Genomic DNA, 14,734 nt, shown 5'->3' on the forward strand with positions numbered 1-14,734 from the left:
AAAGCCATCCATTCACACACAGTGAAATCTCAGCTAGAGAAACAGGTCTCCACTGGCAGTGAACAAACGTGATTTCACGTGAGGGTGAAACATTGCTGTTCCCTCAGCAGCAACTGTCTCACTGCATGCCAGGAAAGGTGCGAAGCCAAAGCTCACAATGGTTGCAGGGAAATGTCTCCATTTTGGGTGGCAAAGGTCCCCACTAGCCACAGTGTTCAGCTGCTGGCCCCTGCCACTGAGCCAAGGTGTCATCCCTCCCCTGTGGGTCAGGTGAATGAAGGATGCCAGTCGATCTGTTCACACCATAGAGAGTTGTACTTGGTTTACAGCCAAGACAGCTCGCCTTGCAGCAGCCTCCTTTGGGTGCCCAGAGCCCCATCAAGAAGCATACCCTATGGTGCTGAGCTGCCTGAGGCTTTGCCCTTGATCTAGGACTTGTCAGGAGTAAGAGAGGGGGCTATAAGATGGGAGCAGTAGGATGGGATTTGACAGGACTGATGGAAACACATGGATCTGGCCATCACAGGGCAGAGTATTAAGTGTTGGCACCCTCCTCACCCTGCGTGGGAGTGCCAGTTCTCCTCTGTGACTGATGGGAAGAAAATGAGACCAGAAAATGATGGAAAGAAACCGCTCACCTTGCTTCCTTTCCCTATACTGGATGCTCAAAAAGAGGACCGTAGGTTACTCCTCAGAGCTGGAACCTGGAACCTCCTATTTAGTGTTTAAACTCTAGAGACACAGGGCCAGACTCCACCTGTGTTAACTCACAGGGTTAGCAGAGCAAAAATCCAAAAGCATGCTCTCATATGAAGAATGCCTCCTGCCTTTCACTCCTGTTTTGTTGGTAACTTCATCTACCGTTATATTGGAAGCCACTCAGACTTGCTGAGCAACCTTACGAAGGTGAATGACTGGGGAATAAAAGACAGGTGAAATTTGGTGCAGACAATTGTCATCATCCACATCCAGGGAACCATATTCTGAATTTCACATGTAAGATGACGGGCATGATATCAATAGTTGTTTCTCAAGAATTAAGGGTTACAACAGATACTTCTATGAAAACCCCAGCTCAGGAATGGAAAGCTCATAAAATACTAGCAAAAACATTAGGGAACAAAACAGAGAACCTTTTTTTGCCACAGCGTGAGTCCAAGGTTTAGCCACACATTGAGTATCGTTTGCAGTTCAAGTTCTCTTGTCTCATAGGAGCACTGGAGCAATATCATCAAAGGCATTGTACAGCTTCCTCCTGAGGAATACCTGACTATGCTGGGAGTTTTTACTCTGGAAAAGAGACATTGAAAAAGGAATACCTAACAGCGTATCAGAAATGGCACAGAGAATGAAAAAAGGGAAGACTGCTTGCTGTCTCCACCAAAGCATAAGCTAGAGGTATCCAATGGTGCTAGTGGCAGTCAGATTCAAAACGAGCAGAAGGTTTCATATGACACACAGCGGAGTTCTGGCACTCCTTGCCAAAAGGCGGTCATGTGGCCTCAAGGGGAAACTGGGAAGAGTTTGGAAGAGAGAAACTACTGAGGCTTAATAAATATGCAGAAACCTCAAGTGTCTTAGGTTAGGAAGTCCCTGACCTAAAAAGTTTGAGAGTTGAGAGTAGAGGGGGAATAGTTCTAGATAATTTTTTATTCCTGTTCTTCCCCAGGCTTCTACTTTTGGTCAGTGTTGGAGCACAGTTATTGTGCTAGGCTGATTTTTGCCCTGACCCAGTTAGGTCTGCTCTTATATTCTTAACCTTTCTTACAGATGTCAAATTACTTAAATCCCCACATTGCTTCTAGCAGCACATTCTGCAATTGCAAGCGAAGAGCTGCTTCCTCTCCAGCTTTGGGATTCCACACAGCAAGCATGGCTGCCCCCGGTGCACCAGGGGCAAGGGAAGGCAAAGGCCAGGATATAAGATGCCAGGAGACTGGTTCCCATGTCTATCTGATCTTTAGACCTGGATATAGACTGGGTTTTGAGTCTCTTAATGGAGGGGAAAACACTTCGCTTGAGGACTCGAGCTACCCATAGGCTTTCCTGCAACCAGTCCAGCTCCACACCAGACACCTGTGTGGCAAGTTTTGAGCAGTGACTCAATCTAAGCAGACTGAGATCTTAGTGAGGTAAAATCAGAAACAAATTTTTGTGCTTGCTCTGAATATAATCTCTCAAAATTACTTGATCCATCCTCTGGAGTTTTTGGCATTCATCACAGCCAGTTAAAGAGAGCTGTGGAAAAGGGCTGTGCTGCTGGGACTTTTTACCATCTTTATTGACAAAGACATTTATTGTTGGGTACATCCTGTCATTTTCACATTGTGAATTTTGAGATAAAACATTGGTATGCAAGGCTAGGGACTCTCACACTTCATCTTCCCTTTGGTATTAATTCTCCATACACTTTCTAAAGCCTCTTCTATCAGACAGTGGGATCTGACCCCGGTCATGGCTAAATGCCTCCTCATGATGAGCAGAGACAGATGAAAAGAAGAAAGAACCTTTTCCACAAGTCTGCTGCTTCCACATCCAATTCCCAGTCCACTGCTGTTACTGCTTCTAAGTGGTCCAGTTTTTTTTCTCTTGCCTTCCATAGCTCTCAACTGTAAATATATTGGAAAACTCCATTATGATTACCTTAAATCAGCTCTGCAATTTGACTTCTGGTATTGCATTTTACTCCTTAAATGATGCTTTTAACTCATTTCTGTTTATTTCTGTACATCTCCACAACACTGCTTCCTACAGAAATATTTACATTTATTTATTCATTTATTCATTTCTTTAGGACATAACCAGGAAGATGATTTAGTTATGGCTGAATGCAGCTGCTTTCTTGTAGCTCCTGCATACCCCAGCTTGTGATTTTTTTGTCAGCACTCTTAAATTGAACTGGATGGATGCTCACTTGAGAGAAATTTGAAAGCACTGAGGGTGGTTAATTTGGGAACTGAGGGAGTGGCAATCCTCCCTTTGAATTAGCACCAAACCAGTATTTCAGGGCAATGTTGTAAGCACCATGCTGCTAAAGGTGCTGCCTTTTGGAAAAATAGAAGGACAAGGTTGTAACCCCTTAAGATGTCATGTAAGGCAAATCTCTGTTAGTCTGTGGACAAGAGTTTTTCTTTAATGCTGAGAAGTCCCCATATTAAAAGAGTCAGCTTCTTTTTTCATTATTTTTTTGAAGTGTACCTTGTTTATTTGTACAATGTAGACTAGGAAAAGACATGTTCACATGTGCTTAACAAGAAGATTTTATTGGGATGTTGTCTATTAGTACTAACACAGTAACGGTCATAAAATGCTTGTAGAATTTGATTGCATTCTTTAAACAATATTAAGGCAGCATCATAAATCACTTCAAAATCATGAAAGGTCAGGATTAATCGTGCAGCCTTTGCCTTCACTCAGTTTATATGTGAGCTCAACACGGTATCATTCTTCCCCAGCTTGGGCTAATATTGCCACAGGAGGGTCTAATCAGGCAGCCTGGAAAAAGTTCAGAGCTGATCCAGTTATGTGCACTTGGAAAGCAGGTAGGAAAAGAGATGATGGATGTCAAATCCTTTCCTGTCCCCATTATTGTTAGTGTGATAAAGCATGTCCACTAACACTGCATGGTCTCTGAGCAGCCCAGGACTCAGGAGTACTCCTTAGGTCTTGATAAATTTGCTATTTTTTTGGGCCACAATACTACAAGTGTTGTGGTTTAACCCCAGCCAATAACTCAGACCCACACAGGCACTTGCTCATTCCCCCCAGAGTGGGTTGGGGGAGAGAATCAGGAGCATAAAAGTGAGAAAACTCAAGGGCTGAGACAAAGACATGTTTAATAGGTAGAGCAAAAGCTGTGCATGCAAGCAAAGCAAAACAAGGAATTCATTCACCACTTCCCACCAGTAGGCAGGTGTCCAGTCATGCCCAGGAAAGCCGGGCTCCATCATGCGTAACGATGACTTGGGAAGACAAATGCCATAATGCCAAATGTCACCCCCTTCCTTCTTCTTCCCCCAGTTTATATACTCAGCATGACGTTCAATAGTACGGAATATCCCTTTGGCCAGTTTGGGTCAGCTGTCCTGGCTGTGTCCCCTTCCAGTTCGTTGTGCCCCTCCAGCCCTCTCACTGGCAGGGCCTGAGAAACTGAAAAGTCCTTGACTTTGTATAGGCCTTACTTAGCAACAACTAAAATGTCAGTGTGTTAGCAACATTGGTCTCACACCAAACCCAATACACAGCACTGCACTAGCTACTAAGAAGAAAATTAACTCTATCCCAGTGGAAGGCAGGAGGGCAAGCCACATCACCTAGGTGTTAGCTGGGGCTGCAGCCAGGGCCACGGCATCCGCTGCCGGGTGCAGGGGTGGCCGTCGGCTGGAGCAGACAGCCACTGACTCTGGCCTTGTGCTCTGATGGCTTTGCCCCTTGGTGTGACAAATACGCACGGTGAGAGCAGCCAGCGTTTGTCAGGAGTGACAAACAGAAGCCGCCTGCCTGACAGAGAGTGAGCAGCTCGCTGGTGCCTGATGCCGCCCCTGTGCAGGAGCTAAGCTGATTTAGGCCTCTCAGCAGTTTGGATGAGTGACTGCTGTGAAGAGCTGCCAGTCTCTGTTTTGTCGCTTCTCTGTGCTTGCTCTTAATGATTTCACCTAAAGAGTCACTTCTTTTGCACAATAGGTAGCCCTGCTGCTCCAAGATGAAACGGTCCCTGGGTCAATTCCCTGCTGGACTTGTAAGCCTCGTTTAATGCTTTCCCACTCGGTTGCTTTCCTGTATTCTCTGCCGCCCATATTTGCCTTGTCATCTTGATGAACCATTTCCAGGCAGTGTGCTGCTTTGGCGACACTGTCCAGTTTTGTGGTGAGGACAGGAACTAGGAATGCAAAGACACAGGTACTAAACCAGCTCTGACAAAGTATTGTTCTACAACCTTGGATGAATCACTAAATGCCCTTGTGCCATTGGTTTCCTTTCTAATATTAAAAGAGAGCAACAAATTGCTAACATACCTACTAGGGGTATTGTGAGGCTTATTACTCCAAAGATTTCTCAACTACTCTGAGATTTGGAAGCAGGAAAAAAGTATTCAAGAGCCAATCAATGGCACCAATTTTGTTTTGGATTATCAGTTTTAGTTAACAATTAGCACCCGCATAAATTCATTGATATATGTCAACTCCATTTACTAGCATTAAAGAACTTAAGACATGTAATGCAGGAAGGTATTCCCCACCATAAAAAATTCCCTTCCTACCTAAGCAGTACGTTATTCATGAAGGCAAGCTACCATCCACCTCAAAAAGGGCTGGGGTGTTACTCTGTCTCTCCGTATATAAAAGCCTCAGAGGGAATTACCAGATTCTGTATAAATGTTAACACTAGGCTGGACTAAGGACCCTTCACGTAAGTGGATTACATTAATCGTATAGCTTTATCATCAATAAAGCACATAACATGTTTTGTGTATCACTATTAACTACCATCAGTCTACATTTGTTTAAGTTTTTTTATACAAAATTTGTATGACAACAAAACTGGCCAAACTTCTTAAACATGCTTCTTGGGAAAGAGGGTATTGATACTAATCTTTGATTCAATCTGTTATACCAAATTCTTTATTTGTGTAATAGGGAGAGGAAGAAAATCATGCAGAGGGAAAAATATTATAAATCTGACATTTTCTGAAAAAAATTAAATTTAGGTTTCCTCATTAAAAATAACTTGCTGGTTTATATTTTTCTTATTTTTTTATTTAAGTATGTTTATAAATGCTTGAGATTTGAACAGATGTTTCATTTGATGCCAAAGAAACACTTTCAAATTCTCTTTTTTAATTGATAGTAAACCAGGTTGCACAGCTTTATGACAAAAAAACATTATAGCTGAGATTACAAAGCTTTTCCCATTATAACTACAGAATGATATGTTTGTAACTTTCTGAAGAATCGTACTGATGGGCTGCTCTGTTTCCGACAAGATCCATCTTGCCATTTCAAAAGCCCCCCACATGTCTCTGCAAAACAGAGGAGAGACAATTTAAACCACACTCTACCCATAATTTTTCACACAGGGTTGATACTAGATGCTTGAAAAAACATGCAAATGAACAGCACTTTAGTGAGGAATTGTGCCTTCCTACTTTTTGGGAAGAAAGCTGACAAGAGAGCCTCTTACTACAGTGAGGGCCAGAGCTGAACATCCATATGTAGGCAAACTAGTCCTTGAAAGGTAATTCACTGCTGCGCACAGCACAAGCATAAGACTTACAAATCATTCAAATACTCAGTTAAGCCTTATCTCTGATACTATAAATAATCCAAAGACTTTGAGCTGATAGTCTAAAGAGGGGTGAATTTCACCTGGAGTGAAGGAAGAGATTGGGATCACGTATATCACGTATATATGTCAAGTATATCTGACTAGCAATACCAAATTGAGCTTATCCTTTCCCTATGCATTCCTGAGTCACCTATTCATTATCTCACTTCCAGCTTTACATGGTATTAGCTCTTTCAAAATAGAGAGGCAGAGCAAGTTATTGGTTTCTCTTATTGCCTAGGTAAGTGTCCTCAGGGTTTTGGCTCATCATGATGAATATATTGATTATAATTTTTAATCTGGCATGATTATGAATTACAAATCCCTTTGGTTCCCTTACTTGTAAAATGAGACATGCGCATGCATCTCTTCAAAGGAGGATTTTCTTGAACTGATTTCTATGTTGAGCATTAGATAGTCTGGGGAATTTCCCCGCAAAAATAAATATCCTTCAAAGAGGGTGTCTCCCTTAATATGTACAATAGCATGAAGTGAGAATCTTCCCCCCAAGCCTGCACAACAGAGACAGGCTGGATTTATTTGCTAACCTTAGTTTGTCATAGCCAGTCACATCCACTCTCAGCACCTAAGCTCTGTGTGTGATTGGGAACCGTTTGCACCAGAGGTGGTTCTGGACTTCCCTGGATGGCTCTGGGGATTGAACACTAGCGCCTGCTGAAAAGCGACGGACTTCCCACGCAGCTGTCTGTGATGTCCATGCAAGCATCAATGAAGAGTTCGCCATAATTATTGTTGCTACTATGGGTATCAAGGACAGACAATTAATCTGACAGTTTTTACAAAGTGTTTCCCAATTTCCATAAACTATATAAATCCAGACAGTAGAAACATCTGCTCATACATTATCTCCACTCAACACTAAGCATTAGCTGAGTAGATGTGTATTTACCTTTGCTGAAGTTATAAAGCACAATGGTGATTTCATTTTATATCAGGAGGTGGCAACAGGTTCATACTTCTAGAGCAAAATGTGGCTACACATGACAATGGAAAGGCAGAGACCTATCTGGTGTAAACGAGCCTCTCTGTTTTGTCTCCAGGGAAGTTGCACAAGTGATCTAATTCCTGCTTTCCTACCTATCATGCAGAAGCTGGCATTTGGGTCCTAACTCTTGAGTTTAGTAGGTTTTTTTTCTTTCCACCTTTACAGATATCCATTAGTGATACTCTGTACTTGTAAGGCTGAATTCATTTTCTGGAAAACCTGCATCCCAGGTGAGATCGCATCCAAGGTCTCAGTTTAACCTGTGGATATTTCAAACTATATCAAAAGTCATGTCTCACTGGAGATTTTTGATGATTATTAATTCCAATAGCAAACATCTGACTTGAACTTTTGGATTTATTTAGATGCTCTTGGTAAATTAGGTATCTCAGTGGACAGGATGAGTACAGGGATAGTATTAGACAAGAAAAAAACTAAACCAATTGTTTTTCTTCTTTCATATCTCAAATTGTAATTTGTAATCCTTTGACCTGCTGTCACAGGGGTGTGCTCCATTCATTTCATAGAAAAGCCCAGATCAATGAGTATGACTTTGTCAGCAGCCTCTGGCTAGGGAACCAGAGACAGGTATCTGGACCAGACTTCGTCGTGAATGGATTGGGAGAGGCTGGGGTGAACTACCCAGCACTGTAGCAGTGCAAAAATAAAGGAAAAAATACAGCCTACAACCCATACCATAAAACAGATGAGAAAGTCATCAGGGATTACTGGTTTCTGTGTTGCCCTTAAACATCTGTGCACTCTGCCATAGATTAGTTTGGGGTTTTTTCCTTGGGGAAGAAGACATTGTTTCTCTTTCTGACAATAACAATGGAAATAGGAAAATAACAAGAATAACAAATGAATGTAAAAGAAATCGCTAGGCCAAACCCAGTTATTGAAAGAGCAGAGGTATTTGAATCACTTAACTGCGTACACTTCCACAAAATATCAACATTCTTCCAGCAGTGGAAACTCCATCAGGAAATGTTTGGTGTTTGACTCTCTGACATGAGCATGTGTGTGTGTGCGCGCACACATGCACTTGCATGTGTATGTGTTGGAGAAAGAAGGGAGGAAAAATAATTCAATAAAACATTTATTTTTCAGGAATGCATGTTTTTCTCCTCTTTAAAGAAGAGTTTCCATCTCTGTGAACTCTGCTAGAAAAAAAGTGTCAGCAGAGCTGGCATGAGGGGCATGTTGCTCACTCCAGCAGCCATCACTGGCACCCCTCACACCCACCTGTGGGCTGCTACAGCACCCTTCACCCCACAGCAGTACTACCTTTCTCATCTTCCTTCAAAGGCCACAGAGAGGCAGGTGCAAGCTAGCCTCCACGCTTCATCATGTGTGGGAGAAACATGTACTATAAGCTGGGTGGAAATCCACAGTCTTTTTTCTGAAATAAATTAGATAATTTCTACTGTTGGTACTTAAGAGGTTCAAAACCATTTTGAGGCAACTTAAATCACTTCCTCAGCCTATTTGCTCTCTTTGCCTGACTGCCAAGACTTCATGTTATCCACATCTTGATTTTTATCCCCAAAATGTCTCTGATGCACTACCGAAGTGAATGCCAGCTAGTTCTCAGCTTCACTTAAAGAGCCTGGCATTTCCTTTTTTTATGAAGGCTTACACCGGAGACGGGACTTAGCTCATAACAAAGCCCACATCTTTTGTTGTTGTTGTTTCTTTGAGCGAATTCAGTAGAATTGCAATGAGCCAGACTGCAATCCTGGAAAGCAAAGCATCCTCTGAAGCCAGATCACTACCAGCAAGACTTTCCTCCCAGGGCCTCCTGCCTGCTCTACACTGACAGGTGAAATCTGGAAATTCAGGAGCTTCCAGAGCACCATAAGGTGAATGATGGGTACCACTGACTGACTCTCTGCCCGCCCCAGCATCCCTTTACCACTGCAAAGCATAGCTGCTGTGACTGCATGGCGGACATGGAGGGGAGCAACTAACAAGAAAAATTCTTCAACTCACAAAACGTCTGTCTTTTTTGTGAACACACTCGCCTTGTTTTGCTGTTGTTCTCTGTTTTGTTTAAAACAAAGACCATAGTCATTTTGATATAAAATGTTGTCTGTATCCAGCCTCCAGTGGATTTCATAGGGGTGCTTGTGGCTATGCTCCCTCACCAGCCTTAAAAACCTCATCCTATGGACCAGTAGGATGTCAAATTTGACATGGCTGCAAGAAACATGCAAATAATTTTAGAATCCCTGCTCCCTCCCCCGCCCCCCTCCAACTGGCAGTGAGTAGGAGTAAGAAGTGAATAAAAACAACAAGCTGTTTTTTAAATTAATAATGTTTTATCATTGCAAATGACAGCTTTTCCACCCACAGTATTTGGTGGCCTATGGCTTTTTCTCCTAAACAAAACTGAGGTCCTTCAAGTGAAAAAAAAAAAAAAAAAAAAAAAAGTAGAAAAGACAGAAACATTGTTTTAGAGGTTGGCACAGAATATAGAAATCACATCCTTTTGCCAGATACTGCTTCAGCTAGCACTGTTGAAAATAGCTATAGCTTCAGGTAGGCAAAGGGAAATACATACAGTTCAAACCCCAGCTCTTACTACCCTGTGTACCAAGGGTCATCAGCTGCTTGACACTCTTCATCATGCAGACAGGAATAAATGGGGATCTTGCTAGAGAGAAGAAAACACTTACTACCACCTATCTTGTCCTCACTGAGGCTAACAAAGTTATGACCATTGATTTTTAATATCTTGATCACTGCTGCAGTAAGACGATGCACATGCTTTGCAATTACCTCATCCCTCTTCTCCTTTGGGCAGCACTTCGCTCAAAAAAACCTCGGTCCTTTCTGGGGACCGGCACAACCAGTGACAGGATGCACTGACAGAGAGGAGAGGAGAAATGGCTCTGTGCTTGGCTGTCTGGGTCTAGTGTTTTGGTTCAAACTGTTCCCAGCAATAAAACACATGATCAAAATGACAAAACGCCTAGGAAACATTGTGTTTCGGCTGACACTCCTCATACTGCCTGCTGCCACACAAATGCATACTGTCGTTAAAGATGAACTCAGGAGCAAGAGTAGGGGGAAGACATTCGGAATCTCCTGCTTTTGTCAGTTTACATCAAATCTTTTGTTTCACTGACAACATTTAAGTGAAATGTAGATTTATCTGTCTTTGCACTGAATTTCTTGCTGGTTCCTAAAGCAAAATCAAGCCATCCATGGAAGGTTATGAAACGTGCAATGTTTTCCCAGGAGATAGCCCATTCTCTCTAGGAATATCTTCTTTTGGCATCTGTAAATGCATATTTTAGATCCTTATACATGTATTTATGCATTTTTTAAAAGCTTCCTTTTTGGTCTATTAAACATATTTTCTGGGTCAGACTATGTCTTTGTAGTCTCACTCTGCACCAATCAGGTAGGATCTTGAGCAGCATTTTATTCCTATATCTGTGTCTCCTAGCAAACTGTGATATCAAACATTCAGCTTTGAGATGTCACAGCAGGATTGAGTCAACATTTGTTTAAAGCCACTGGAAGTAGTTCTGACAATTAGTAGAAATAGCAAAAGAAATTCACTCAGGCACACACAGAGCCAGCAAGCAGGAAGCATACAGTGAATTTGTCATGGAAGCATGGTGAACTTTAAAACATTTCCTACTGCAAAAGCTCTGTCGTCTTTAGTTAGATTAGAGAGAATCAGCTTGACACTTTGATTAATATGAACAAGAAGGGGCTTTAAAATAATTAGCAGCTCTGCACTTTAGTCCACCTCTTGCATTCGAGGTTCTCAGAGAGCTTTAGGAACAGGCAGTCATGTCTGGCAGTGATGCTGCTACCAGTTCATCCTCACTTCAGAGGTAGGAGAGTTGAAACACAGCAGATGTGAAGATGTGATGTGGCCTAGGTTGCAGGAGCCTAGGAGAGCTACTAAGGGACCCAGGGATGTGTTGCTAATTGGTTAATGCTCTTCAGACTCACTGCAACTGAATACTTTTTTTTTTTTTTTCTCCAGCGTAGTTTGTGAATAGCACTATTCACTTTAGAGACTGGAATAGTCCTTCTATCATTATTTGTCCACAAAGTGTCAGGGTGCTGCACCTTCTTGCCCATTTCCCTTCATGTATTGAATGAGAATGAAGTCACTTGGACTTCCTTGAAAATTGCCTGCTGTTATCTCTGAAAAATTAGAGTTCATCACACTAACAGGATTCCATTTTTGCTTTTCCCCATCATAAAGACATGCTACAATTTATTTCAAACAAGTGTTACGGCATTCCTCTGTAATGGCAAAGGGCTTACATAGCATTGCCCTCACAAACAGAGCTGAAGAGGGGGAGTGATGATATTACACTGCTAAAATATCTCCTTTTCAGCACTTTGCGAGGCCACAGAGCCTTTTGTACTTTCTTTCATGATACTTTCACAGCATGGTGTGCAGCTGCTTTATATACATAATGCCCAAGCAAGAGCTTTAATTGTCCTTCAAGAAGGAAAAGGCAGAGGGAGACCTGAAGGAGCACAGCTCTTGCTGTGAGGAAAGCAAACCTAGTGTCCTCCCTCCACACTGCCCTGGGGGCATAAATATCATATTCTCTTCTAGCTTCTAGCGCAGCACACAGCAGAGACACTCTTTTTCTTAGTGGTATCACTTACAGCCAGGCGCGGGAGAGATGGAGGGGTCTGCAGCCGAGGTGGCAGCACCTCAGCACAGACGGCCACCGACCTTTATGAACAAGAGGGCTGGTGCAGTGCCCACTGGACAGCCAGTCCTCAATGGAGCTCAGGGAGGACGTGAAGGCACAAATGATGGTCTTAACTGCTGTGATGCCTGGCTTATGGGCTTGGATTTTTTCCTTTGTATTGTACCCTGAGATCACTGAAGTACCTGCTGGCAGCCATTTCCTCCTCACAGAGAAGACACCCGCTCTTCTGTGGTAACTTGGCTTTTGTTTGATCTGGGGTTTTGTTTGTTCTCGGGTTTTGTGCTCTGTAAATCAAAAGTAAAAGCTTGTCTTATTCTTAAATAACAGCCTTATTCTTTCCTTAATGAGCATCTTATTACAGGGAGATGAAATTCTTCAGGAATTGGTTAAAAGCATCCTGGCAGTGAAATACAGCTTTGTTTTGCTTAGCTTTCTTCAGATAAAGCATCTGCAGTTTTGTGTGTTACACTTGCAGATATAAATAAAGATACAGAACATCCTGTAAAATTAAGACAGGGATTTGAAGTTTCATACTCCTCGTGGGTATCAGAATCCCTTATGATGATGTCTGAAGAAGAGAAAATAAGTAAACAGAGAAAGAAAATGCATGGTTACAATATAGATTAGCATCCTACATCTGCAAGTAATCCCACTGAAATTGCAGCAACGTACTACCCAGTAGGAGTAAGGGTAGGGAAATCTGCCTTGAATGAGTGGTGGAAGGGTACAGAGAGGCAAGACACAGTGGTCTGGGGTTGATCAGTGGGTAGGAGCTGTGAAATGGATCCCCAGAAGGAAAAAGTATTGTTGGACTCCTTGTCACAATAAGTGATGTTTAGTCTAAAGACTGCCTTGCTCTGCTTCTAGATGAGTGGTCACTACTGGTGGTCAAAGCTTTCAATTTCAGATATATCTCCTGTCTGCTGTGTCAAGAAAAAGGTTACCTGGTCACGCAGCAACTACTTTGTTATCATTTTCCCCTGATGTTAACTTTAGCTTGTGGCAGGGTTTTGGTAGCCTTGGGATCACATCTGCTCTGCCTCAGGAGGAGACACGATGACAGATAACACAAACATGTAGTACAGAGCTCACCAGTCTCTGCATGACTTCCAGATCTGAAAGGAACAGGTATCAGGAGAATACTATTCAAACATGAAGCCTGTATCTCCAGAGATCCCCTGCCCACTGTCTCTTTCAAAGATGAGCTGAAAGCTGCAGTCTGACATGCAGGTACAAGGACACTGCTGTTTACACTCCTTGCTCCGCCTCACCACTTCATCAGTCTGAATCAGCGATGCCCTTCCCCACTGTGGTCCTGCCCAGAGGGACCACCTTCTCTTATCTCCTCATCCCTTAGTGGTGAACTCCAAAAAAATTATTTTATAAGGCCTCATTCTCCTGGCTGTCTGCGGGCTAATGTGGATAACCTGACATACACATGGAGCTCAGCAGGGTTCTTCATCTCACAGGCAGGTGGTGTGGGAGGCTCCTGTGCAGTGCTGTCCTGAAGTCTCCAATGTAGGCTCCTTTTGTTGCTCCTCTTTAGGATAAAGAAACATACCCTCTGTGATTTCCCAGCCTCTCTCTCTCTATCCATTCAACTAATTAGCATGTGCATTAGAAGAAAATCTAGAAGTGCCCTTCCCTTGTGTCAGTTCGAGTCATGCTGCTCATGCTTGCGCAGCCGTGCTGCAGGAGGTGGATTTGCAGTGTATGAGGGCTAGCTGCCATCCTTGCCAATGCCTCAGGGTTTGCATGTTCAATGAGAGCCTATCTCCTGGAGCTAAACAAGCTGTCCTACACCATAACCTGAGAGGTCCTGGAATCAGAGAAAGGCTCCAGAGCCCTGTGGCTTTTCACAGGACAACTCTGCTGAGGCTGGGGTGTTTGCTTTAGCATCTATGTATTTTTCAGTACATAGAATCACTATCAGTGAGTGGGCAGAGTGGCCTAGACTTCTGGCTTTGCTTACTTTTTTGAGTAAAGCACTTGAAATGCTACTGTAACAGGGCTCTCCTGTATTTATTTAATTGCTTTTAAGGCAAATAGCCTCAGTGCTCATCTCTCCTGTTGCTGAATAAAACCCAAAGCTGTTACAAGTGCCTGAAAGGCATTTTCCCATGTAAATAATTCAACACAGATCTTGTGCATGTGGTGTCTTGATGGCTCACAGAAAGGGAACCTTATGTTTTGCATCTGTAGGACTTCTCATGCTTTTTCCAAATGTATGTCTATGGATTTGTTCTGAAATCACTGGCATGGCTTCTAAATCTTTTCAAGTGAGAGGACGAAAACGTGAGGTTGCTATTGGTTTCCTCAGGGAACCAGAGAAGAAATGCTGATCTGTCGTTTATCTCACGTGGTGCCTGGGCTTCAAGCAGCCCATGTCCTATCCGTTGGCTATCCAGAAACCTATATGAAATGAAAATGGTGTTTGCAGGACTGTTTCTAGTGGGGTTGAGTGTCATGCTGACACAAGCCATCTTCAGATCTGACCCTTCCAGCTGGCAGCTTCAAGCACTGTCTATGAACCGTGGAGACCATATGCTTTTTTCTCACTCAGATGTTTCTTTCCTAGTGTCATGGTCAAGTTCACCAGAGAAAGTCCATGCAGGGTTAGCTTATCTGCATCTGCTTTTTCAGGTCTGGAAATCAGGTGTCCATCTGCAAAGCCTTTCAATTATCAGTTTATGTATCAAGCTCAAGT

Source organism: Falco peregrinus, chromosome 11 (assembly GCF_023634155.1).
Source record: "Falco peregrinus isolate bFalPer1 chromosome 11, bFalPer1.pri, whole genome shotgun sequence".
Classification (NCBI taxonomy): Eukaryota; Metazoa; Chordata; class Aves; order Falconiformes; family Falconidae; genus Falco; species Falco peregrinus.